This window comes from Pelodiscus sinensis, chromosome 3 (assembly GCF_052426305.1).
Source record: "Pelodiscus sinensis isolate ZL-2025 chromosome 3, ASM5242630v1, whole genome shotgun sequence".
Lineage (NCBI taxonomy): Eukaryota > Metazoa > Chordata > Testudines > Trionychidae > Pelodiscus > Pelodiscus sinensis.
In genome coordinates, this window is record NC_143054.1 from 147510771 (window position 1) to 147537748 (window position 26978).

General features: G+C 42.5%; 1 protein-coding gene and 1 pseudogene across 8 annotated transcripts in view; one reads left to right on the forward strand and one right to left on the reverse strand.

Annotated features, from left to right (window-relative positions):
* The window catches only part of HHAT (hedgehog acyltransferase), a 369064-nt gene that overhangs the window by 103026 nt on the left and 239060 nt on the right, over positions 1-26978 (forward strand). The gene's annotated exons all lie outside the window — the stretch shown is intronic.
* Positions 13818-23677, reverse strand: LOC149525163 (E3 SUMO-protein ligase ZBED1-like; annotated as a pseudogene).

Sequence of the window (26978 nt, forward strand, 5' to 3'; positions counted from 1 at the left end):
CATTATTCTCTTAAAAAGTTCAGTTGCATAGGAGCCTTTTAAATTCCATATACTTTCCTGGTTATTTTATGAAAGGACTATTGTTTTATTGTACAAGTAGGCTTTTAGTTACACAAGTGACTCTGTTTCCATCATTAAGGATTATTAATGTTACAATGTGCTAATTTAGTAGTTGATATAGTTCTCACATTGAAAGTTTTTTGCCAAAGTGACCCCCACTTCAAAAACAGTGAAGAGCTCTGCCCTCGTGAAACTTGGTCCTGCTGGGTGACCTCACCAGGTAGCAGCAGGAGCTTCAGATCAGAAAGGAATTATGTGCAGTTCTGCTGAAAGGTTGCTGTGGTTTGAGCTCTGCAGGGAGCTCGAGCCCAGATGAGGAATTCTCTTCCAGTTGATGACAAGTTTCTAACTTCAGAAGATAATCCTAGGACAAGAGTCATAGAATCATAGAGCTGGAAAAGACCTCAAAAGGTCATCAAGTCCAGCCCCCTGCTCTAGGCAGGACCAATCCCAACTAAATCAACCCAGCCAGGGCGTTGTCAAGCCGAGACTTAAACATCTCTAGGGATGGAGAATCCACTACTTCTCTAGGTAACCCATTCCAGTGCTTCACCACTCTCCCAGTGAAATAGTTTTCCTTAATATCCAACCTGGACCTCTTCCACCGCAACTTGAGACCATTGCTCCTTGTTCTGCCATCCGTCACCACTGAGAACAGCCTTTCTCCATCCAAAACCAGTGAGTTTTGTATTAAGGAGATAAAAAGACTTAAGTGGGATTGATGGACTAAGGTTAACTTGGTTCTCTTTCACTTCTGTGTATAAAATATTATAGCACTATTATAAAGTAGTTGTAAAGAATGCAGATCCAGAGATGGACTATAATCATTTGTCCCAGTTCATCTACATTGTATCATTTAATTACTTCAGAGTGGGTATGTCTACACTGCAATTAAAAACCTGCAGCTGGCTTATGCCAGTTGATTTGGGCTCCCGATAAGGGGTTATTTAATTGTAGTGTAGACATTTGGGCTCAGACTGTAATCTGCGTTTCAGGACCCTGCAAGATAGGAGAGTCCCAGTCCTTAGGCTGCAGACCAAGCCCAAATGCCTGTACTGCAATTAAAGAACCTCTTTGCTCAAGACCTGGGAGCCCAAGTCAGCTGGGATGGGTTGGCCATGAATATTTAATTGCAATGTTAGAAATACCACCAGTGGGTTTTGTTTCCTTAGAATTCCTACAGAATATTATTAATGCAGATTTAGATATAGGAAACATTAAATGATATTGAAGTTCTATTGTGCTGTGATTTCCTTGGTTTAAGGTTGTAAATCTATTTAAATACCCTTTTGTTGAGTGGAATGTGCTTATGCAAAATACATTTTAGGGGGTTGTTTCTTGACTAGAATTGATTCAAGTACCTCTCAGAAGTTTTCTATGAGATTAGAACATGAGACCAAATTCTGTTCATTTTACTCATGCCAGAAAATCCCCTTGAGCTGAATTAGACTGCTGGCATGAAGAAGGTTAGCAAGGATGGTATTATTCTATCCAGGTATTAAGTGTTTTTCAGTTCCATTGACCATTACTGGATCTTTTCATATCTAATTTAGCCTTAAAAAAGAATGTAAAAAGAAAAAGGTTAATTTTATGAAATTACAGTTGCTCAGCATGTGGGGGGTGTACATGGGAAATGAATACAGCAGGGGCGGCCAACCAGTTAGAGACAAAGAGCCAAAATAGCAGTGCGAAGGGCCACATATTACCGTATATATTTATTTTTATATATTGATAGATAGATAGATATAGTACACAAAATGTCGTGATAAAAATAACATTTCAGGACATTTCGGACAAAAACCAATAAAAAAGTTTCTAGTCACTTTAAAAATTCATGGCCAGTCCATAGAACTTCAGAGTACTTGACAAGGAACAAACATCAAACTGAAAAGAAAAAAAAACCCTTTAAAAATACAGTAATATTCTCACACTTTAAAAAAAAAAAAAAAAAAAAAAAAAAAGCATCCCCACCATGTATTTTAAATATAACACTATTGCCCTATTATGTCCTGTGAGGTTTTTTTTAAAAAATTAAACTGAACTGAGAAGTAAATTAGCACAATTTGAAGTGCCTGTTTCATTCCAACTTGGTGATCTCTGGTATGATTTCCTCATTTTGTTTTACTTATGAAGATTATGGCTTTCTTATAGTTCTAAAAATTCAGTTCTGTGCCAGACTACAAATATGAGAGGTTCAAAAACAATAAGGGAGAGACTCATATCTCAGAATAATTGCTTCAGCCTGGCAAACAATAGCCCTTGAATTTTCTTTAAAGAAACACAGTGTAAACCAGGTACATGCTGATTCTTTTTTTACCCTGGAATTTAAATATGACATCTGTGTTAGCTGCCTTATTCTGCATCCATGAAGACTTTGGCTATGTCTACACTACAGAGTTTTTTTTCAGAAAAACTGCCATTTTTCCGAAAAAACCTTAAATTACGTCCACACTGCAATCATGTTCTTTCGAAAGAAAATTGAAAGAACAGAAGGATTTTTTTCTGACTTTGGTAGACCTCTTTCTATGAGGAAGAAGCCTTTTTCTGAAAGAGGTCTTTCAGAAGAAGAGGAAAGAGGAAAAAGCACAAGTGTCCTGGTGGCCACGCTGTCCATAGCAATCACACCTTATATTCAAGAGAGTGTCCATGCAGTCCATTGAAAAAGTAGATAGCTTTTTCAGTGCACTTTCGGAAGAAGTTTTTTCAGAAGATCTCATCTAGAAAAGCTTCTTTCGAAAGAATGCTGCAGTTTAGACATAGCCTTTGAGTTTAAGGTGCTTCATCCCCGTCTCCCCCCGCTCTAACCCAAACCCCCACCTCTCACTCAGAGCCAGGTACCCCCAGCCCTACCCCCCAACCCAATGCTTTCCCCCTCCCCCAGAGCCAGACATTGCCAGCCCCCTCCAATCCCCCAGAGCCAGGCACCCCCAGCCGGCCCCACCCCGCTCTAACTCAGTGCCTGGATCCCGGAGAGTCTGCCACACGCTTCTCCCTCCAGGCGCTGGGGCGCTCACACAGAGCAGCCGGTTGTAAGCAGGCAGTGGGGTGCCAAGAGCCTCAGCACTACCAAGAGCCGAATTTCTTTAAGCAAAGAGCCACAGGTTGGCCACCCCTAGAATACAGCTTTCAGATATTAACTCATCTATCAGTATGAAAAAACCCAAACAAACAAACAAAAAAAAGAAACCAAAACAAAATAGGTTAATTTTTTTATGTGCCTAAAATTGCTAGGGGATTTAATCACAAAATTAGTGCAATGTTTTGAAAGTATTGGGACTTGTTTCTAAGTAGAATGAAATCAATATTCTTCTGATTTCTTATGTGCTGCATTTGTATTAACTATTATTAAATTTTAGAACCAAGCTGTCCTATATAAAGCATTATTTTGAGCCACTGTGTCACTTGAGTAAATGAAAACCATTTTTGTTCTGTTCTGGTTAGTCATTCCCATTGACAGAGACAGCAAAATCAACTGCTTTTGACGTCAATTAAATTAGTGTGCACACCAGTTTTTACTATCTACAGTACAGCTTCACTTGCTGTTATCTTATAGCTTTGAAAGGTTCATTAAATCTCTTCAGTAGAGAAACATCTATTATTTATCTCTTTGGAAAGTAAAAAGAAGTAATAATGAAGCCCTTAAAGCCTCTCAATTCAAAACTGCATAATTATTGTAATTACTTGCTTGTGGTTGCTGCTTTGTTACTGTCCCTTGAAATCAGTGGGCTTTATTCACTTGTAACCTCAGCTCGGTAGAAGCTACAGGTGGAAATTCCAAGGACCATCTGCAATTTGACATCTTCTTGGTGCTCACTCTCCACAACTATTTGGCACTAGCTCTGCATGAATGTGGCTTTCCTGATGCTTCAATTCCCTTTCCTCCAAGGAGTCAGAGAGTATTCCTATATCACATTTTAAAACCTGTAGCAGCAAGTCTCAAAGCTTGGGTCTACAGACATAGGCTCATTCTGAAGACAGCTCTACAGATGCTATGGAGTAGGCTGGAGCTGCTGTACAAATCCCTGAGATGGGTGGAGTTTCAGTCCCCACGCTGTGGTGGGAGCCCCAGTATCTACACAACTGCTTTGAGCGCTGACACATGAATCTGCGTCTACTATGGGTTTTAAAATCTGCAGTAGACACACATCCTAAGGTTTTGTGGCTTCCTAGTGGCCATAGTGTTATTCTGAGAGAGTGAAGTGAGTGGGGTGGAACAGTTTTGCTGTGTGTGTGTGTGTGTGTGTGTGTGTGTGTGTGTGTGTGTGTGTGTGTGTGTGTGTGTGTGTGTGTGTGTGTGTGGTGGAGTGGTTTTGCTGAGCATTGGGTGGGAGGGGTGTCTGTGCATACATGCACGTGTGGAGAATGGAGAGGGAGGCAAAGGCCAAACCCGAGCAAGAGCATATGAATACAGAGTGAGCTGGGAAGTTGCTAGAGAGAGTGAGAGCTCTGGGGTTTAATGGTAGCTAAAGAGAAGTGTTTCTTAAACTTTTTAAGACCGAGGAACACCAAACAATAATTTTTTTTTATGAGGAACATCAAGGATTTTTTGTTGAGCAAAACACAGTTTAAGAAACACTGCTAAAGAGGCTCAGGGCCTCCTTGCTCCTTTTGTGTTCAGAAGAACAGGACTCTGTACATGTACATAAACAAGGCTGCATCAAAGAAAATACCAAACTCCAACAGTTTCTACTTCCAACTAGAATTTACCCAGGATCCTGACCTTTGATTATGGTCAAAAGGAAGCAACAATATGTTGAAAATGGCTAGCAGATTTTTGTAAACCCCTCCTGTTGGAAAGGAGTGGGCTCCGCCAAGGCAATTTGACAAGCTTTGGGGGAGCCTTACAAAAGAAACACTGAACGAAGTCCAGGCTCCATTGGAGTCAGTGGGAATTTTGGGAAAGGCTGGAGTAATCTTGTAAAGAACCAGGGAAGGCGTATCTACAGTTATCATAGAATACTAGGACTGGAAGGGACCTCGAGAGGTCATCAAGTCCAATCCCCTGCCCTCATGTTATCTTTGTTTTTTGTTATAAGAAGCTTTATAGTAAAGTAGAAGAGGCAATGTTGATTACTCAGTATAAGGAATTATCTGTAAAAATGTATCACAAAAAAGCACGTAAACCTGTAGTATAAAATGAAATTTGAACCAGTTTTTTTGTCTACTCTTCTGACACATTCAGCAGTGACTGAATCTTGCTGAGAGATTTTATCTGGCTGTTTAACTGATCCCTCTTCCTTTGTAGGAGGAGACTGGAAATGATTTTCCACTTAAAATAATTAAAATATTCTTCTTAATCAAAATGGCAATATAAAATCACTTAATCAAATGTGGTGCATCAAATGATTTTCTGCTCAAAATAATTAATCTTCATCAAAAGGACAATATAAAATCTATTACATGTGGTGCAGCTAATCAGATAACTTGTTATATTTTTAGTTTTAAAAATATAAATCTCATCCTGTGATCCATCACAAATGAACATATCTGCATCAAAACGACTACTTAGTTACTGAGCTATGTCTCTCAGAATATTGTCGGACTGCAGTCAAGAGCAGAAATTGTGTCCCAATTGAAGTTACCAGGAAGTTTTGCCATTTACTTCAGTTTTAGGACAGTATTTCACCCGGAGTTCTCACTGCCCTGCTGTGAAAAGCTCCAGGTTCTGACTGTGACTCCTGCGACATAGTGTAATGAGTGAAGTCAGGGTGAAATGCAGTGTCTCAGCATTGAACTCAGTGGAAGTACTTGTATGCATAAGGGTGTACATGCATGTGTGCAGCATTCAGGCCTAAATTATCATGCAACAACGAGCAGCATTCTTCAGAGCAGTGAAGTATAAAAATCAAGATTACCTGAGAACTTCATAACTTATTAAATAGAAGATAAATTTTTGTTATGCTGTGCATGTAGGAAATCAAAAGATAACTTTATGGTGGGAAAAAGTTTTCAGTGTTAAACATGAACAGGACTGAATGATGGTATTGCTAAAACACTCAGTGAAGAAATAGAATAGGAATTCGAAATAGAAAGCTTGTACCAGGAAACAGAAGTGTTTAAACTCCAATAAATCCTTGAGCATGTGTATGGGAATATGATAAAAGTTGTCTTTATGTATTCAAAGTCCTATTTATTATGGCCATAACAAGAAATTTCTTGATAAGGACACAAGATAAAAGCTTTGGACAGTCTTCATATTTTTCTTTCCCCCCTGGTTACATGTATTATTTTGAGAAAAAATGAAAGTAGTCAATACCAGAGTTTGCTGCATGGCTTAAGCATTGGGATCACTACTCAGAGTAAAGGGACACTCCCCTGAAGCTAAAGATCTAGTCTCAAGATGATGTTGAGGTCATGATGTTTAGAAGTACAAGGAATTCCTTGAAGCAGGAATGTTCTTACGTTATTGAATCATGTTTTCTTAAAGTCTGAAAAAAATCTCTTCTGATCAGGACAAGATAACTTTTGTGTTATTACTTGTGGTTGTAGCTTGAGGCCCCTTGTCCTAGGCTATGTCTAGACTGCAAGCCTCTTTCGAAAGAGCCTCTTCCGAAAGATACTTTCGAAAGAGCCTCTTTCGAAAGAGCGCGTCTAGACTGCACGCGGAATTTCGAAAAAACAAGCCGCTTTTTCGAAAGAAAGAACCCAGTGAGTCTGGATGCTCTCTTTCTAAAAAGCCTGTTTGCTGTCAAGAACACCTTCTTTCGAAAGAGCACTTTCGAAAGAAGGTGTTCTTCCTCGTGGAATTAGGTTTACCACCTTCGAAAGAAAAGCCGCATTCTTTCGATTTAATTTCGAAAGAACGCGGCTGCAGTCTAGACGCAGGTGAAGTTTTTTCGAAAAAAGGCTACTTTTTTCGAAAAAACCCCTGAGTCTGGACACAGCCCTAGACTTTGTCCAAAGGTTTAATGATGAGATTATTAGAACAGCATGATAAGCATAATACACCACCTGTGATTTTTCTCCTTCCCGCAATACTAGCGATTCCATAACCAAGGATTAATGAGCTAAAGCAGGAGTTCCCAAACTTTTTGACATGGGGACCAATAAATTCATTCACGAGCTTTTGGAGGACATTGCAAACAGTCATTTGCATATTCATTAAGCAACTGATGAATATTCAACTAAGTTGTTTCTGGTCCTCCCAAAGCCCCCAGTGCCAGCGTTAGCAAAGCTTTTGATACAGTCACCCACAATATTCTTGCCAGCAAGTTAAGGGAATATGGATTGGATACATGGATTGTAAGATGGATAGAAAGCTGGCTAGACCAGGGTTTCCCAAACATTTTACTTTTTAGTTGGAACCTTTTTTTTTCAGAACTGCATATAAAAAAGAATTAAAAATTAATATATTTTCACTGTTTTACCCAGCTGCGTCCTCCACCCAGCCTGGGCCAGTGCTCGGGGGACCCGGCGCCGCATGGACACTCCAGGAGGCGGGAGCAGGAGCAAATTGGGGGTAGGGTATCTAGCTAGGAGAGAAGGTGCAAGGAGGGGTAGGGTTGCCAGGTGTCCTGTTTTGTACCAGATAGTCCAGTATTTGAAGCTTCTGTCTGGGAAACAAAATATATATAAAATGTCCAGTATTTTCTAATTAGGTAAGTTTTATTATTATTAGGTGTATCAGTCCTTAGCTGCAAACTGACTGGCTGGTAGATGTGCTCAGGCTGTGTGACTGTGTCTACCAGCCAGACAGTTCTCAACTACTTGAGGGAGGGTATGGGGGGGGGGGAATGGAATCCCTGGGGCCAGACTCACTCGTGTGCCTGGGTCTGCATGTGCCCGGGTCAGTCCTGCTCCCCCCGCCCCCCCTTCTCCTCCCAATCTCCCCAGTCCAGCCCTGCTTCAGGCAGCCGGTCCCCCCCCCACCAGCCTCCCCTGGTCAGCCCCACTCCCCCGATGACCCCACCACCAGCCCTGCTGCCCCCGTCCAGCCCTGCTTCCAGCAACTGGTTCTCCCATCCTCCTCCTCCCGGTTTCCCCTGTCCAGCCCTCCCTCCCACCCCATCCCCTGGCCAGCCTGCTGCCCCCGTCCAGCCCTTCTTCCAGAGGGTAGTTCTCCAGCCTATGTAAAGGCTGTATAAAAAGTAGAGCTCTAGTTGTTCCATGCTTGTGTTGAGATCTTCCAGCATAGCGCTGCTTGAGGAGTTCCACTAACTGTAGTGGTCTTAATAAAGATTGGAGTTTTTGACTACATAATTCATGCATTTAGATAAACGTTTGTTGAGGATTACTGTGTGCGTTTGGATTCACGTGAGTTTATCTGAATAATCTCATGGCTCACCAGTTTTACCCAGTGGATGGAAGTGCATATTCCAGAGCTGCTTTTTATTTCAAACACTGTCAGAAAATAGTATACTATATTAGCTTTATTATTAAGTATGTTTATTTGGCTGTTTATTTCATTTCATTTTGGCTTTTATAATATATACTAGCCTATTAGCCAGTCATAAGATGGGATTTTCGGGTCTCTCCTCCCACATTGGTTTTTTCTCCTGAGCCTCCAGTCTCTCGCTCTGTGTCTGTCTCTCTCTCTCTCTCTTCTCGTTGTCCTCCTCCTGCCTCCCCCTCTCTCTCTGTCTCTCTCTTTCTCTTCTCCTCTCCCTCCTGCCTCTCACTTGGGGGACCGCGGAGCCCAAACAGCTGTTTGGGCACCGCACTCCCCTGTGCTGCATGGGGACCGCGGCGCCCAAACGGCCGCTTGCACCGCTTGCTCCCCCGCGGCGGCCCGGCTGAGCGGCGCAGAAGTCAGCTGAGCGCCAAGGCGGGAGGGGAAGGACGTGACTCAGGCAACAATGCCGCCCAGAGGGAACAGCCAGCATTTCAGCAACAGCTCCGCCCAGAGGGAACAGCCAGCATTTCAGCGTTACAGACTCAGGCATTGGGCTACTATATATATGATTTTATGATGTAATCATTATACTGTGCAAATGCCTTAGCAGAGATGGCAGGTATGTTATAAATAATTTATCTCTGTTCTGTGTATTTGGAAATATCTAGGTCATATGTCCCTAGACAAATGATCTCTGCAGTGAAGTTTTAGGTCCCTCATCTGAATTCTTGTTCCATGTCTTGGGTAAGGATGAAAGTAACTAGTCGAGTAGTCGACGACTTGATAAATCTATGCTACTCACATTCCCTCTCCCCCTTATTGCCTCTATATTAAAGGCTCTGTGTGGGGGGACGGGCGGGGGGAATAACAGGAGCCAGTGCTGCCTGCCTCTGGCTTGCCACAAGCAGAGGCTGTTCTTCAAAATCTTAAATTCTAGCAAGAATTGTATTTAATAAAAGTTATGGAGTTCATTACTTTTTAATATTTATAGTATTTATTTTACATATACTCCCCGTCTGCCCTGGGACTGCCCACTCCACTAGGGTTTTTTATAATCCATTCATTAGGACACTAAACAGGCAACAACAAGGCCTGTATCCAGGTGCATGGTGTATTGCGGGTACCAGGAGCGTGGACGCCACCTAGTTGATGGTACAGCCTAACGACCAGAGTCAACAGGGTTAGTCCTTATTTCAGGGCAGTATAGCATACTGGCCAGAGTCAATGGGGATTAGCCTTTTATTGACTCTAGCTGTTAGGCTGTACTTCCCTGAGTTAAGGGCTACCCTATTGATGACAGCCATTAGGCTGTACTACTCTAGAACGAGGATTGGTTTTCATCGAATAAAAGAGATCGCTGACGACCCAGCAGCTGACTAGGTGGCGTCCACACCCCAGGGTACCCGCAACCCAAAGATGTTTAATGCTGCCCTGATTTAAGGGCTCCCCCTCTTACTGACTCTGGTCATTAGACTGTGTTGTCCTGGAGTTAAAGAGTTACCCCTTAATTATTCTGGTCATTAGACCATGCTGCCCTCTACTCCAGCATCCTCTCTGGGTCACTTCCTACTGGTGTTGGTGGGGTGACATCCCATGTAGTTTCTGGATCCTCTGGTTCTCCTGCAGCTTCTTCTCCCTGGGGCTCCTCCAATGCTGCTAGCTTGCAGCGGTCTCCAGGGTTCCTGGATCCAGTCATCTGGGTCTCTGTCTGGCATGGCTCTGGCGCCCCCACTGGAGGTCCTTCTCCTCTGGTGGCTAGCGCAGAATGAGCTGAACAGCTCTCTTTGATACTGTTCATCATTTGGAGCATGCCCAGTTTGGGTGAAGGGGCAGGACTTCCTGCTCCCACACGGTTTTAACTTCACTTGGTTCAGTGCACGGTATGCACACTCTATCACACCAGATTTATTATTTATTATCACACCACATTTTACAAACCTCTCTCCTCTGATCCCACCTCGGAATACCAAAAGAAACTACACTGTCTCCTTAAAAGCCTCCCTACAGCTACTCGGGAACAAATCCACACAGAAACACCTTCTGACCCCCAGCCAGGATTGTTCTATCTGCTTCCCAAAATCCATAAACCTGGACACCCCGGATGTCCCATCATCTCTGGTCTCGGCACGCTCACTACTGGATTATCCAGCTATGTAGACTCTCTTCTCAAACCCTACGCAACCAACACCTCCAGCTATCTCCAAGATACTACTGACTTCCTAAGGAAACTACAAAACATCGATAACCTCCCCGATAACACCATCCTTGCCACCATGGATATAGAAGCTCTATACACCACATGAAGACGGATTACAAGCAATTAGAAACACTATCCCAGAGGACACCACTGCCAGTCTGATAGCAGACCTATGTAACTTTGTTCTCACCCACAATTATTTCCGGTTTGAGAACAACTTATACCTCCAGATCAGCGGCACAGCCATGGGTACACGCATGGCCCCACAGTATGCTAATATCTTTATGGCTGACCTAGAACAACGTTTCCTCAACTCCCGTCCCCTTTTACTCCTTCTCTATTTACACTACATCGATGACATCTTTATGATCTGGATGCATGGCCAAGAAACACTGGAGACATTCCACAGAGATTTTAACAACCTACACCTCACCATCAATCTCAGCCTGGACCATTCTACACAAGAGATCCATTTCCTGGATACCACAGTACAAATCACCAATGGTAAATTAGATACTACTCTCTACAGAAAACCCACCGACTCATACAGTTACCTTCATGTCTCCAGCTCCCATCCATAACACACCATACGATCCATCATCTATAGCCAAGACCTTCGATACAACCGCATCTGCTCTAATCCCACTGACAGAGACCAGAAACTTCAGGATCTCTACCAAGCATTTATTAACCTCAACTACCCACCCGGAGAAATAAAAAAGCAAATTGAAAGAGCCAGACGACTACCTAGAAACCAACTACTTCAAGGCAGACCCAAGAAAACCAACAATAGAACACCACTTGTCATCACCTATAGCCCCCAACTTAAACCTGTCCAACACATTATCAATAAACTACAGCCTATACTGGAACAGGATACTAAACTCCGAGAGGCTCTGGGAGACAGACCTATAGTCTCCAAGGGTATGTCTACACTACCACCCTAGTTCGAACTAGGGTGGTTAATGTAGGCAACCGGAGTTGCAAATGAAGCCCGGGATTTGAATTTCCCAGGCTTCATTTGCGTATTGCCGGGCGCTGCCATTTTTAAATGTCTGCTAGTTCGGACTCCGTGCCCGCGGCTACACGCAGCATGAACTAGGTAGCTCGGATTAGGCTTCCTATTCCGAACTACCGGTACACCTCGTTCCTTAATTTTCTTCCACTATTTGATCTGAGGAAGTGGGTCTGGCCCACGAAAGCTCATCACCTAATAAACCATCTTGTTAGTCTTTAAAGTGCTACGTAGACCTGTTTTTTGTTTCAGCTACACCAGACTAACACGGCTACATTTCTATCACTATCAAAAATTAAGATTGTGCAATGCTCTTCTGAGAGCAAAGAGGTGTCTGTGGTTTTATAGGGTACGTCTAGACTACATGCCTCTGGCGACAGAGGCATGTGGATTAGACTACCCAGCATAGGTAAATAAATTTAAATAATCGCCGCTTCATTTAACTTTAAATGGCTGCTGCGCTGAGCTGATCAAAGGCATTTGTCGACCTCCCAGGTATGCCTCATCCCAGGAGGCATACCTTGGAGGTTGACAAATGCCTTTGATGTCAACCACGGAGCGTCCAGACTACTGTGCTGAGCCGACAAACAGCTGATCGGCTCAGCGTGGCAGCCATTTAAATTTAAATGAAGCGGCGATTTAAATAATTGCCACTTCATTTTCCTATGCCGGCTAGTCTAATCTACATTCCTCTGTCACCAGAGGCATGTAATCTAGATGTACCCATAGAGAGTGTGTGGAAGCTGCTGGAAATGGTTCAGAAGACACATATCAGACTGGCTCAGACAAACAAAAAATGTCTGCTTTTGGACAAAAAACCCATAACAACCCGCAATGAAATTTGTTTGAGAAGTCAATTGCACAGTCCTAACTCCTAGGACAGAATCTACTTAGTTACTTAATATACCGTTAATTATTCAAAGGTAATACCATTACAGAAACCAGGGTTTTTTGGACACTTTTTTGCAAGTATTCAACGCGTATATGGTATCCATTAACATAAGCAGAATGTATGTTCTTTTCCCCATCATCTTTGTCTTTATTTTCCAAACATATGGTGTACTATTGAGATGTGTTGAGTATCTGCAATTCCTGTTGAGGCCAGTGAGAATTCTGGACACTTTGCTAGTTTTAGGTCCTTTCCACATTTATTGTAATCTCTGTACATGAAAGCGATTAGTCTTCTGTTTTTCATATTTCCCTTGTATAACACATTATAGCAGGGCAAACCAAGAGTAGGTTTGAGTCAGAGCCACTCATCAGACTGCAGTTCCATGGAGACCTTATGTTTTATTTGTTCTGCTATTTGAGCAGCGAAATAAATTTTTCATATTTTAGAATGAGAAGATCAAACATCTGCCCTCTGCCCCATCACCCCAGGATGTGCAGTGGCATTAACAACAAAAGCTATCAAGAAGTGCTGAAGGCCATCAGAAGTCTCAGAACCCAGACCATGCACATGAGCAGATGGTATGGAGACAGCTCACTCATGATGAAAGTAACCATTTCTCATCCAGGTGACTATGTCAGTCTGATTCTCATCTCCCTGCTTTGACACAGGGTATGTCACACAAAGAAAAATTTAAAAAGTAGGATCAAATCATCAGTTGGTATAATTCAGCATAATTCCACTAAAGTCCACAGAGGACTTTATACTAGTTGAGGATTTGGTTTATAATTAGCAAACACAATTGAACAGGTAAAATATCCGGTCTTTAAGTGAAAGGCAGATTACACAAATACTGAATCAAACTGGGCACACTTTCAAATATAAAGTCTAGATGGGATTTCAACAAATGAAATAGAGCCATCAACACTAAGTTCAAAGCAACCATAGCACAATAGAGGCTCCCCTACTGATTGCACCATGAATGGAAACTTAATCCCAGTTTTGCTCATGTTCTGGTTTCAGATAAATATATAATTATCTTTTTCCTGAGAATGGCTTTTTCACTAAATGTGCTAGTGCTTCCGATTTGAGGTTTAGCTTCCTATACAAGTGCATTTCTACTTTCCCCCATCTCTTTTGCAGATGAAGATTTTATTCAACTATGTGTTGCATGCAAATCTGTTGGCACCTTAATGTTGTGCAACTTGAACTTTTAGAACAGAAAATAAGTTTTAATTTTTAAAATGCCTTGAGATAGAAATATATACTTGCAGAAGTTTATATCAAATTATGTAACAGCTGTCAACAGGCTTTGGGTGCCATTCTACAAAGATGAAACAATCATTACTTTATCGTATATGGTGGTTTTCAGTGCATCCAAGATGTGCACCATCTGCTTATCATACCTGGTAGATACCTTATCATGTCTGTTAGATTCAAGAAGTGTTGAACGAGAATACTATTAATTCAGTGCAGCATGATAACTTATTCTCTCATTATTTATAGAATCTCTCACTTTTGCCAAGTATCAGACTGAAGCACTATTTTATAGTTCTCGTATGTTCCTCTTTTTCCCATTTAATTTGTGGACATCAATCAGTAATTGCATATATTGTAGGTATTTTCCTTGCTGTTTTAATGTGAAATCGGCTTGGTTTGTGAATCAGGCAAACCTATATGGCAATTTAAAAATATATTCACGGAAACATTTATCACTAGTGGATTTTTGTCCTAAGCCGGTATCTCCAATTTCCAGCTCTTCAGGTTTTTGGTGTGCGGCCTGTTATCTATTTTCTTATGCATTCAGACATATACTGGAGCATCTTTTCAAACAGTGCCTGGATTCTGATCTATCTTAGTGGTATAATTACACCTATTGTACTAGAGTTGTTCCTGCTTTACATTGGCGTGAATTCAGTTTGTAGTAGTCAGTGGAAATATACCAGTGTAAAATGATTAAAATTGAGGTTACATAAGTGTTGTCTTGAGACTATTGGAAGCTAAACGTCATCCAGTTTATCCATAGATGATTTTTTTTTCACGTAGGACATCCAAAAGTTAACAGATAACAGCTTTGGCTATTACCAACCCAGGCTTGTTTTGAATTTGCAACTTCTTCTTGAGAGATTTGGTTATCCTATTACCATTCTCTGGATCCAATACAGATATTTAGTTCTTATTCCTAACCCCAAAGGCTTTCAGAAAAAGTCAGTATCCATTTTATACATAATTAAAATAAACTATAATTGGGTAAGATTGTTACAATTTTAGAGAAATGTGATTAAGGCAAACCTTAATTTGGCAGACATTCTTCCAAACAGGAAGAATCTAGAAATACAACAGTATAGTCTTGACATTAATTTACAAAGTAAAAGGTGGGAAATGCTTGAAGGAAAAGGTAATGTGCATGGGATTAGACCACTGAAGATACTCATGCTCAAGTCTTTGGTGGAACTCCAGGAATAGTATTGCTAATGGCTGCTACATTGGGGAATGGTAGTTTGAATTTTTTTCATTCAATCAATGGGAAGTAATTTCATTTTCTGTTAAATTCTGTTCATTTTGAAAGCTTAATCTGTATGTCAGGATGGCTTGACAACAGCATCACTGATTTCTCTTGTTGAATCATATATTCACTGGGTCCTGTCAAACATTATTTATATTAAAAAAAGTTTGCATGTTGTACTTAGTTACAGTGAGCAGTTGTTTTGAATTAGGTAGAACAGAAAGAGTTAATTGTTTAAAAAAACTGTTCAGTTATTTTATGGCAAAGAATTTCATTCTTTCCAGTTAGGGTATATTAAAAGCCCTGTGGCATAGCTGTCGCTGGCCCCATCAGCTGACTTGAAGTTGTAGGGCCCAGGCTGTGGGACTACAAATTGCTGAACATGTGTCTAAACTTGGGCTGGAGTGCAGCCTCTGGGACTTTTGACCCTCCCATGGTCCCAGTCCTCAGGCTCCAATCTGAGTCCAAACACAACAGTTGTTCAGCCCTGGAGTCTAAGTCCAGATAGCCCAAGTAATCTGACCTGATCCAGTTATGGGTGTTTGGTCCCTATGTAGACATACCATTTATTTCAAATGAAGTGCCTTCCCAGAAATAAGAATTTGTATACAGTGTTGTTCTTTTTGACCTGGGTGGCTAGTCAAAGTTTGGGCCTTGTAGACTGTTTCAGCTGGGAAATCTTGATATAATCTTGTGTATTTACAAAAAACGTATGAAGTCCTGTTTCCCCAAATTCAGGAGAAACCAAGAACAGAAGGAGCTAAGAGGTTCAATGGTCTTTCAGCCTGTATCTCTGACCAGAACCTGTCTCTGAGCTTCTGGTGAGGGCCATAAATATCACTCTTGCAGGCTGTTGCTGCTTGTCTTTCTTGATTAGCTTCAGTCTCTCTGTCTCTTTTCCTCCTTCCCAGCTTGACTTTTTCACCCATAGACATGTCCATCACCTGGTTAGAATAATGCCTTTGTCCACATGGTGCTAGCTTCTGGAGAGGCTCTGTAAACCTTGTTTTATAGCTGTCTCTTTACAACTATAATCAGTGAGAAGGGATGTGTTCCTACATCAATATCCACAAGGTTTTAACTGCACTCAAAAGAAGGTTTAACCCAGCACATAAACAGTACTTGTATAGTTGTGCCATTATTTACATCAGACTGGTCTGGGCATATATTGCAGGTTGTCTTCTCCTTTCCTTAGAAAAATATACACAGACACCTAGTAGTGTTGCAAAAGATAGAAAGTATGGTAAGAGACTATCTTGGCTTAACCACGGGATATTTCATGATCTAAAAATCAGAAAGGAGTCCTATAAAAAGTGGAAACTAGGTCAAACTACAAAGGATGAATATAAACAAATAGTGCAAGTAGATAGGGGCAAGATTAGAAAGGCAAAGGCACAACATGAGCTCAATCTAGCTAGAGACATAAAGGGTAACAAGAAGACATTCTACAAATATATTAAAACCAAGAGGAAGACCAAGGACAGGGTAGGCCCATTGCTCAGTGAAGAGGGAAACACAATAACAGAAAACATGGAAATGGTAGAGGTGCTTTAATTACTTCTTTGTTTCGATATTTGTCATGAAGATTGATGGTGACTGGATGCCTAACGTGGTGAATGCTAGTTGAAAAGGGGGTAGGTTTAGAAGGTAAAATAGGAGAAGAACAAGTTAAAAATTACGTAGACACGTTAGATGTTTGCAAGTCACCAGGGCCTTATGAAATTCATCCTAAAATACTGAAAGAGCGGATAGAGGAGATATTTGAGCCATAAACTACCATATTTGAAAAATCATTGAGGTTGGGATTGATTCGAGAAGACTGGAAAAGGGCAAGTATAGTGCTAATCAATAAAAAGGGAAATAAGAACAATCCAGGAAACTACAGACCAGTCAGCTTAACTTCTGTGCCAGGGAAGATAATGGTGCAAATAATTAAGGAATTCATCTGCAAACATCTAGATGATAGTAAGGTGATAGGTAACAGCCAGCATGGATTTGTAAAGGACAAATCATGTCAAATTAATCTGATAGCTTTCTTTGATAGGATAACAAACCTTGTTGATAAAGGGGAAGCGATGAACATGGTGTACCTAGACTTTAGTAAAGCATTTGACAGGATCTCGCATGACCTTCTTATCAATAAACTAAGGAAACACAACCTAGATGGTGCTGCTATAAGATGATTGCACAGCTGGCTGGATAACTGTTCTCAGAGAGTAGTTATTATTGGTTCACAGCAGTGTTCCCTCTAAACTGCGCAGCAGCCCAGCTTCACAGGTGGTTAATCAGCCCCCCAATGAACTCTGTGTATAGAGCCCCAAGCCTCTAATTGGGTGGGGCTGATTAATTACCTGGGAGGCTGTGTTGCCGCACAGTTTAGAGTGAACACAGTCATACTGGAAGGACATAAAAAGTGGGGTTCTGTCAGTTTTGGGACCGGGTCTGTTAAATATATTCATCGGTAATTGAGATACTGGCATACAAAGTAAGCTTATTAACTTTGCAGATGATACCAAGCGAGGACCAAAGGAAGAAAGGAGAGCAGCAAAATACAGAGTCTGGACTTCAGAAAAGCAGATTATGACTCCCCCAGAGAACTGATGGGCAGGATTCCCTAGGATGCTTACATGGAGGGGAAAGGAGTCCAGGAGAGCTGGCAATATTTTAAAGAAGACTTATTAAAGGCACAGGAAGCAACCATACCGATGCACATTAAGAAACACAAATATGGTAGGCGACCAGATTGGCTTACCGGAGAAATCCTTGGTGAGCTTAAACACAAAAAGGAAGCTTTCAAGAAGTGGAAACGTGAACAGATGACTACGGAGGAGTATAAATATGTTGCTCAAGAATGCAAGGGAGTAATCAGGAAGGCGAAAGCGCAATTGGAATTGCAGTTAGCAAGGGACGTGAAGGGTAACAACAAAGGTTTCTATAGGCATGTTAGCAATAAGAAGGTGATCAGGGAGGGTGTGGGGCCCTTACTGGATGAGGGAGGTAACCTATTGACAGATGATGTGGGAAAAGCAGAAGTACTCAATGCTTTCTTTGCCTCTATCTTCACAAGGTCAGCTCCCAGACTACAGTATTAGGCAACGCAATATGGGAAGGAGGTGGGTAGCCCTTGATGGGGAAAGAACAAGTTAGGAACTATTTAGAAAAGCTTGACATATACAAATCCATGGTACTGGATTTAATGCATCCAAGGGTACTGAGGGAGTTGGTAAATGTCATTGCAGAGCCTTTGGCCCTTATCTTTGAAAACTAATGGAGATCGGGAGAGATCCCGGATGATTGGAAAAAGGCAAATGTAGTGCCTATCTTTAAAAAAGGGAAGAAGGACAATCCAGGGAACTACAGACCAGTCAGCCTTACCTCAGTCCCCAGAAAAATCATGGAGAGGATCTTTAAGGAATCCATTTTGAAGCACTTGGACGAGGGGAATGTGATGAGGAATAGTCAACATGGATTCATGAAGGGCAAGTCATGCCTGACCAATCTGATTAGCTTCTGTGATGAGATATCTGGCTCTGAGCACATGGGGAAGTCCATGGATGTGATAAACCTTGACTTTAGCAAAGCTTTTGTGCACTCTCCCTCAGTATTCTTGCCAGCAAGTTAAGGAAGTATGGATTGGATAAATGGACTGTAAGGTGTATAAAGAGCTGGCTAGATTGTCGGGGCCAATGGGTAGTAATAAGTGGCTCGATGTCAGGTTGGTGGTCTAGTGGAGTGCCCCAAGGATTGGTTCTAGGGCCAGTTTTCTTCAACATCTTTAATAATGACCTGGATGAGGGGATGGATTGCACCCTCAGCAAGTTTGTGGATGACAATAAACTAGGGGGAGAGGTAGATACATTTGCAGGCAGGGATAGAATCCAGTGTGACCTAGATAGATTAGAGGATTGGGCCAAAAGAAATCCGATGAGGTTCAAAAAGGATAAGTGCACTTGAGATGGAAGAATCCCAAGCATTGTTACAGGCTGGGGACCAACTGGCTAAGTAGCAGTTCAGCAGAAAAGGACCTAGGGGTTACAGTGGATGAGTCAACAGTGTGTCCTTGTCACCAAGAAGGCAAATGGCATATTAGGTTGCATTAGAAGGAGTATTGCCATCAGATCTAGAAAAATGGTTATTTCCCTTTATTCTGCACGGGTGAAGCAACATCTGGAATACTGCATCCAGTTCTGGGCCCCTTTCGCCCGCTACAGAAAGGACGTGGACGCATTGGAGAGGGGCCAGCGGAGGGCAACCAAAATGATTAGGGGGCTGGAGTGCATGACCTTTGAGGAGAGGCTGAGGGATTTGGGTTTGTTTAGTCTGCAGAAGAGAAGAGTGAGGGGGGATTTGATAGCAGCCTTCAACTTCCTGAAGGAAAGTTCCAAAGAGGAAGGAAAGAGGCTGTTCTCAGTAGTGACGGATGGCAGAACAAGGGGCAGTGGTCTCAAGTTGCAGTGGGGGAGGTCTAGCTTGGATATTAGGAACAACTATTTCACCAGCAGGGTGATGAAGCACTGGAATGGGTTACCTAGGGAGGTGGTGGAATCTCCATCCCTAGAGGTTTTTAAGTCTCTACTTGACAAAGCCCTGGCTGGGATGATTTAGTTGGGATTGGTCCTGCTTTGGGTAGAAGACTGGACTTGATGACCTCCTGAGTGCTCTTCCCGCCCTTTGATTCTATGGGAGGGGGTGCAAGTGCTTTGGTTGGAGGATAGGGTCATAATTCAAAATGATCTGGACAAACTGGAGAAATGGTCTGAAGTAAACAGGATGAAGTTTAATAAAGACAAATGCAAAGTGCTCCACTTAGGAAGGAACAATCAGTTTCACACATTCAGAATTAGAAATGACTGTCTAGGAAGGAATACTGCAGAAAGGGATCTAAGGGTCATAGTGGACCACAAGCTAAACATGAGTCAATAGTCTGATATTGTTGCAAAAAAAGCAAACATCATTTTGGGATGCATTAACAGGAGTGTTGTGAGTAAGTCATGAGAAGTAGGGCTGTCAGGTGATTAAAAAAATTAATTGCGATTGAACATGCTGTTAAACAATAATAAGAATACTATATTTAAATATTTTTGGACCTTTTCTAAATCTTAAAATATATTGATTTCATTTACAGCACAGAATACAAAGTGTATAGTGCTCACTTTATATTTATTTTTTTACAGAACATTTACAGTGTAAAAAAAATTTCAGTTCACCTCACTAAAGTATTTTAGTAAAATTCTATTATGAAAGCTGAATTTACAAATGTAGAATTATGTAAACAAGAATAACTTCACTTAACAATAAGGCAGTAGAAAACTTTAGACCCCAGAAGTTCATTCAATCCTACTTATTTTCAGGCATTCACTAAGACAAACAAGCTTTTTACATTTGTGGGAGATAATGCTGTGCGCTTATTGTTTACAGTGTCACCTGATAGTGAAAACAGGCATTCGCACAGCACTGTTTTAGCCGGCATAGCAAGATATTTACGTGCCGGATGTGCTAAAGATTTATATACCCATTCATGCTTATACCTAGACTTTAGTAAGGCATTTGATACGGTCTCGCATGATATTCTTATTGATAAACTAGGCAAATATAACTTAGATAGGGCCACGATAAGGTGGGTGCATAATTGGCTGGATAACCGTAGTCAGAGAGTTGTTGTTAACGGTTCTAAATCCTGCTGGAAAGGGATAACAAGTGGAGTTCCTCAAGGGTCTGTTTTGGGACCCGTACTATTCAATATCTTCATCAATGATGTAGATATTGGGATAGAGAGTACTCTTATTAAGTTTGCAGATGATACCAAACTGGGTGGGGTTGCGACTTCTTTGGAGGATAGGGACATAATTCAAAATGACCTTAGCAAGTTAGAGAAATGGTCAGAGGTAAACAGGATGAGGTTTAATAAAGAGAAATGCAAAGTGCTCCACTTAGGAAGGAACAATCAGTTCCATACATACAAGATGGGAAGCGACTGTCTAGGAAGGAGCATGGCGGAAAGGGATCTAGGGGTCATAGTGGACCACAAGTTGAATATGAGTCAACAGTGTGATGCTGTTGCAAAAAAAGCAAATATGATTCTAGGTTGTATCAACAGGTGTGTTGTAAGCAAAACTCGTGAAGTCATTCTGCCGCTCTATTCTGCACTAGTTAGGCCTCAGCTGGAGTACTGTGTCCAGTTCTGGGCGCCACATTTCAAGAAAGATGTGGAGAAATTGGAAAGGGTACAGAGAAGAGCGACAAGAATGATTAAAGGTCTAGAGAACATGACCTATGAAGCCAGGCTTCATGAACTGGGCTTGTTTAGTTTGGAAAAAAGAAGATTAAGGGGGGACATGATAGCGGTTTTCAAATATCTAAAAGGGTGTCACAAGGAGGAAGGCGAAAATTTGTTCCTCTTGGTTTCTGAGGACAGGACAAGGAGTAATGGGCTTAAAGTGCAGCAGGGGAGGTTTAGATTGGACATTAGGAAAAAATTCCTAACTGTCAGGGTGGTCAAATATTGGAATAAATTGCCAAGGGAGGTGGTGGAATCTCCCTCTCTGGAGATATTTAAGAACAGGTTAGATAGACATCTGTCAGGGATGGTGTAGACGGAGCTTGATCCTGCCTTGAGGGCGGGGGGCTGGACTCGATGACCTCTCGAGGTCCCTTCCAGTCCTATTATTCTATGATTCTATGATTCTATGCTTTGACCACCATTGCAGAGAACATACGTCCATACTAATGATGGATTCTGCTCGATAACAGTTCAAAACAGTGCAGATCGAAGCATGTTCATTTTTGTCATCTGAATCAGATGCCACCAGCAGAAGGTAGAATTTTTTTTTGGTGGTTCAGTTTCTCTAATTTCTGCGTCAGAGGATTGGTCTTTTAAGATTTCGGGGAAAATGTTCCACACCTCATCCCTCTCAGATTTTGGACGGCATTTCAGATTCTTAAACCTGGGGTCTAGCGCTGTAGCTATTTTTAATAACCTCAGATTGGTGCCTTCTTTTCATTTTGTAAAATCTGTTGTGAAAGTGTCCTTAAATCTAACAACATATGCTGGGTCATCATCAGAGACTGACATAATTTGGAATATATGGCAGAATGCAGGTAAAACCATGGAGCAGGAAACATACAGGCTATGTCTAGACTGGCATGATTTTCTGCAAATGCTTTTAACGGAAAAGTTTTTCCATTAAAAGCATTTGCAGAAAAGAGCGTCTAGATTGGCACGGACGCTTTTCCGCAAAAGCACTTTTTCAGAAAAGCGTCCGTTCCAATCTAGACGCGGTTTTGCGCAAGAAAGCCCCAAACGCCATTTTTGCCATCAAAGCTTTTTTGCGCAAAACAGTTTTTAGCTGTCTACACTGGCCCTCTTGCGCAAAAACATTTCCGGAAAAGGGCTTTTGCCCGAACGGGAACGTCAAAGCATTTGCACAAGAAGCACTGATTTCGGACAGTAGAACGTCAGTGCTTTTGCGCAAAATCAAGTGGCCAATGTAGACATCTGGCAAGTTTTTCCGCAAAAGTGGCTGCACCCACAGTCTCTTCCCCTCCTCTCCTCCGAGAAGTTCAGTCACAAACCTACAGGGCTCAAGTAATGTTTCTAGCTTTTGCAGTTTTTTAAACTCCTTATCTATTGGCACTGATAGATGGCACTTTTGAAGAGCTAATGTGGATGTGATAGCAGCTTTCTTGCGAAGCAGACGCTGAATCATAGCCAATGTGGAATTCCATCTGGTTGAAATATCTTGTACCAGAGATTTTTGTCCATTTGCAGCTTGTTGTTTTCCTAGCTCTGTACTGTTAGCTGGACTGTGTTTGAAATGGCCACAAGTTTTCTACATTTTGCCAGCATGATTTGAAAACCACCATAATTGAGTGGTACAGTAATGGATCACTGTAGAGTGTGAGCAACGCATGTCGTGTTCAAATGGCAATGACTGGCTGCTACTACCATATTACATGCACTGTCAGTACTAATTGTTATCACCTTTTCTTGAATATTCCATTCTTTTGCAACATCCATGAAACGCTCTGCACATGCTTCAGATAATGTCTCTCTTCAGTATGAGTTACTGTTATAGCAAATGACTGTCGTGTCCGCACAACATCAGTCAGGTGTGCCGTGACACCAAGATTGCTAGGATTGCTCAAGGATAACTAGTGATCACCAGTCAAAGCAACAGCCAGTGCATTTCTCAGAAGCTCCAACTTTGTAGTGCTCTCTTGTTATATAGGTCGTTTATTCGTGATTCAATGATTCCTCGGGAGGGCAAGGTGTAGGACTGATTGAAAGAAGCTATTTGAATAGTATCTCTTAGCCCTCTGTCATTTACAATGTTGAGAGGCCTGCAGTCCATAGCTATCCACTTTGCAATAATATTGATTAAGGGGTTGTATTTTGTTTGATCCATGGGCTTGTAGTGATCCTGAAACACTGTAATTGTTCTCTGTCGTAGCTGGCTGGACTTGTTTGGTGGTGGTGGGTTATCTGGAGCACAAGATCTGCAGGCAAAAACATGCTTAGCATGTAGGTGGTACTGCAGACTTGAAGTGCTGCTATGGTATTGGAACTCAGCCTTGCAGTAGCTACAGAGAACAGTCCTTCTAGACAGAGAACCATCTGAAAGTATTTTAAATATAAACTTCCCATTCAAAAGAACTGAACTGTTGCTGCTTTGCTCCATTAACTTTGTCTGGTATTTTATCACTGTATTTCATGAAAACACAGCAGAACTGTGTCAATGTCTGGAATAATTCAATAAATTCTTCTATATAATCAATATATTTGTATCCTATTCAAGAGAGTTCTTTTTTAATCTCAGCCCCAGCTGCGGGTAGCACAGGGCCGAAGGGGGGTAGACTCTGCCGTGGACAGTGCAGAGTTCAGGGGGGCTTGGCACAGAGCTCAAGGATGGGAGTCAATCCCCAAGCTCTGGGGAGGGGTCAGCCCCTGAACTGGGTTCGGGAACGTTCAGGAGTGGACTCAGCCCCAGATTGAGATGTGAGGGAAGTGTCGGACCCAGCCCCAAGAGGCAAAGAGAGGGTAGATTGAGTGAGCCCTGCCGAGTGTGTGTGGGGGGGGGGGGGGGACAGCTTGGACAAGCCCCCCCCCCCCAGGCTTTTTTATTTTAAAAAATATGGTCACCTGGGAGGGAAGAGGGACGGGTGTCCGGGTCTTTACTTCTTGTCTACTTCTCCGCGGAGCTGGGACCATGTCTTCTGGGTTTTTTTCTTTCTTGCTGCTTCGTTTTTCCATGTGCCTCTGGTGGCGTTTTGCATTACTGAACCTTACCAGAGACGGTCTCTGGAGCAGCTCATGCTGGTTTCCTGCCCTCAGCAAATTAATGCGTCAATTCTGCCCTGTGTTAATCGCAGGCGTTAACACGTGTTAATTGACAGCTCTAACGAGAAGTCATTCTTCCACTCTTCTCTGCCCTGGTAGGCCTCAATTAGAGTACTGTGTCCAGTTCTGGGCACCACATGAAGAAAGATGTGTGGAGAAATTGGAGAGGATCCAGAGAAGAGCACCAAAAATGATTAAAGGACAAGCAAACCTGAGCTATGAGGGAAAACTGAAAGAATTGGGCTTGTTTAGCTTAGAAAAAAGAAGACTGATAGGGGATATGATAGCGGTTTTCAAGTATCTAAAGGGGTGTTACAGGGGTAAGGGAGAAAAATTGTTGTTTTTGGCCTCTGATGATAGGACAAGAAGCAATGGGCTTAAACTGCATCAAGGGAGGTTTAGGTTGGACCTTAGGCAATACTTCCTAAATATCAGGGTGGTTAAACACTGGAATAAATTGCCTAGGGAGTTTGTGAAATCTCCAACACTGGAGATATTTAAGAGCAGGTTGGATAGACATCTATCAGAGATAATCTAGATGATACTTGGTTTTGCCGTTAGGGCAGAGGCTTCACTTGATGACCTCTCGAGGTTCCTTCCAGTTCTAGTTTCTATGATTCTGAGATTCTACAAAAATTCAGATGACAAGTGTCGTCAGTCAGACAGGATCGTCCCAATGAGTTCCTTGACAGGTCTTCTGCTCTGTCAATGATGATAAACCTAGATCCACCATGTACATGGGGTTGGATCACTATCTATCATGCTGTCAGTTTAGACCCAGTCCTGAACCTGGGTTGATATGTATGTTCTTGGGGGAGGGGAGGTCTGTTGGTACCAAGATGTTTCTAAGTGAGGTGTTCTGTTACGACTCCTCTGGAATTTACTTACAGCCTGTGCCTAGAACCTCTTGGAGATGTGTGTTTCTGTTGCTACGTCTACACGATGAGTTTTCTCGGCAAAAAATATGCTAATGAGGGACTCATTTGCATGAGTCGTGATCTCATTTGCATATTTTCTGCCGATCCATTTTTGTGCTGCGGTTTTTGCACAAAAACAAGCAGTGCGGACATTTTCTTTTTGCGCAAAAATCTCTTTTTCTGCAAGATTGGTAAACCTCCTTTTTTGGGGCATAAGGATCTTGCAGAAAAAGGTTTTTTTTGCGCCAAAAGAAAACGTCTACACTGCTTGTTTTTGCATCAAAACTCCAGCGCAAAAACAGATCAGCAGAAAATATACAAATGAGATTGCAACTCATGCAAATGAGTTCCTCATTAGTGTATTTTTTTGCCGAGAAAACTCATAGGCTACATCAGTGGTCCCCAACCTTTCGAGGTTGTTGGGCGCCAGGGGGCGGGGACACTTGCGCCCCGGGGGCGCCCCCCCCATAGCTGCATGCCCAGGGCTGGCCCTCCCCCGCACAGCGCCGCGCGCCCGGGGCCGGCGCTCCCCCCCCCCCCGCACAGCGCCGCGCACCCGGGGCCGGCACTCCCCCCCACCCAGCGCCACGCGCCCGGGGCCAGCGCTCCCTCCGCCAGCCCCGAGCACCTGGCAGGCGCATGGAAATGCCCCCACGGGCGCCATGGCGGGGACCACGGGGCTACATCTAAACTGGCATGATTTTCCGGAAATGCTTTTAATGGAAAAGTTTTCCGTTAAAAGCATTTTCGGAAAAGAGTGTCTAGATTGGCACGGACGCTTTTCCGCAAAAGCACTTTTTGCGGAAAAGCGTCCGTGGCCAATCTAGATGCGCTTTTGCGCAAAAAAGCCCCGATCGCCATTTTCACAATCGGGGCTTTTTTGCGGAAAACAAATCTCAGCTGTCTACACTGGCCCTTTTGCGCAAAAGTTTTGCGCAAAAGGGACTTTTGCCCGAACAGGAGCAGCTTAGTATTTCCGCAAAAAGCACTGATTTCTTACAGTAGGAAGTCAGTGCTTTTGCAGCAATTCAAGCGGCCAGTGTAGACAGCTGGCAAGTTTTTCCGGAAAAGCGGCTGATTTTCCGGAAAAACTGGCCAGTCTAGACACAGCCATAGTGTAGTCGTAGCCTGTAATATCAGCCCTGTTCTTGCAATTTCTGTGAGCAGGGCCTGCCTTTTGCTCACAGCTTAACTTTGCTTTATATTAGCAAAGTCCCCAAGACATTGCTGTCTAGGCCTCAGCCTCATACCCAGCCTGTGATATGTGGGCTTATGTTTCAGATCCCCGTCTTACTACAACTAAGTTTCATGCAATTTTATCAATTAAAGTTTGTGGGCTGGATGCTCCAAATTGGCTGGAGGATATTTTAGAGCAAGTCTAGAAGAGGGGAACAAAGATGACTGTAAGCAACCTTTGCATATCTGTGCATTTCAGCCTGGACCAACAGGCTTGGGCTAGCAGGGCTTGTGCTAGCGCTCTATCAATAGGTGGGTAGATAACACTCTGAATTGTGGCTTGTGCGGGGTTCAACATTGAGGCCCATCATGCTCCCTAGGCTTGAGGCAGAATCCCTCTTTTATAGTAACGAAGCATGAGCCTGAGTCTGTCTGTCTGGGTGGAGAGGTTCATCTCCAGGGCTGTGAAGATGAACCCCCTCAGTCCTGGGGTCTCCAGGCACTGCTTTTGTTCCTGGGATTTGTCTATCTTGTATTGGCTGCCAGTAG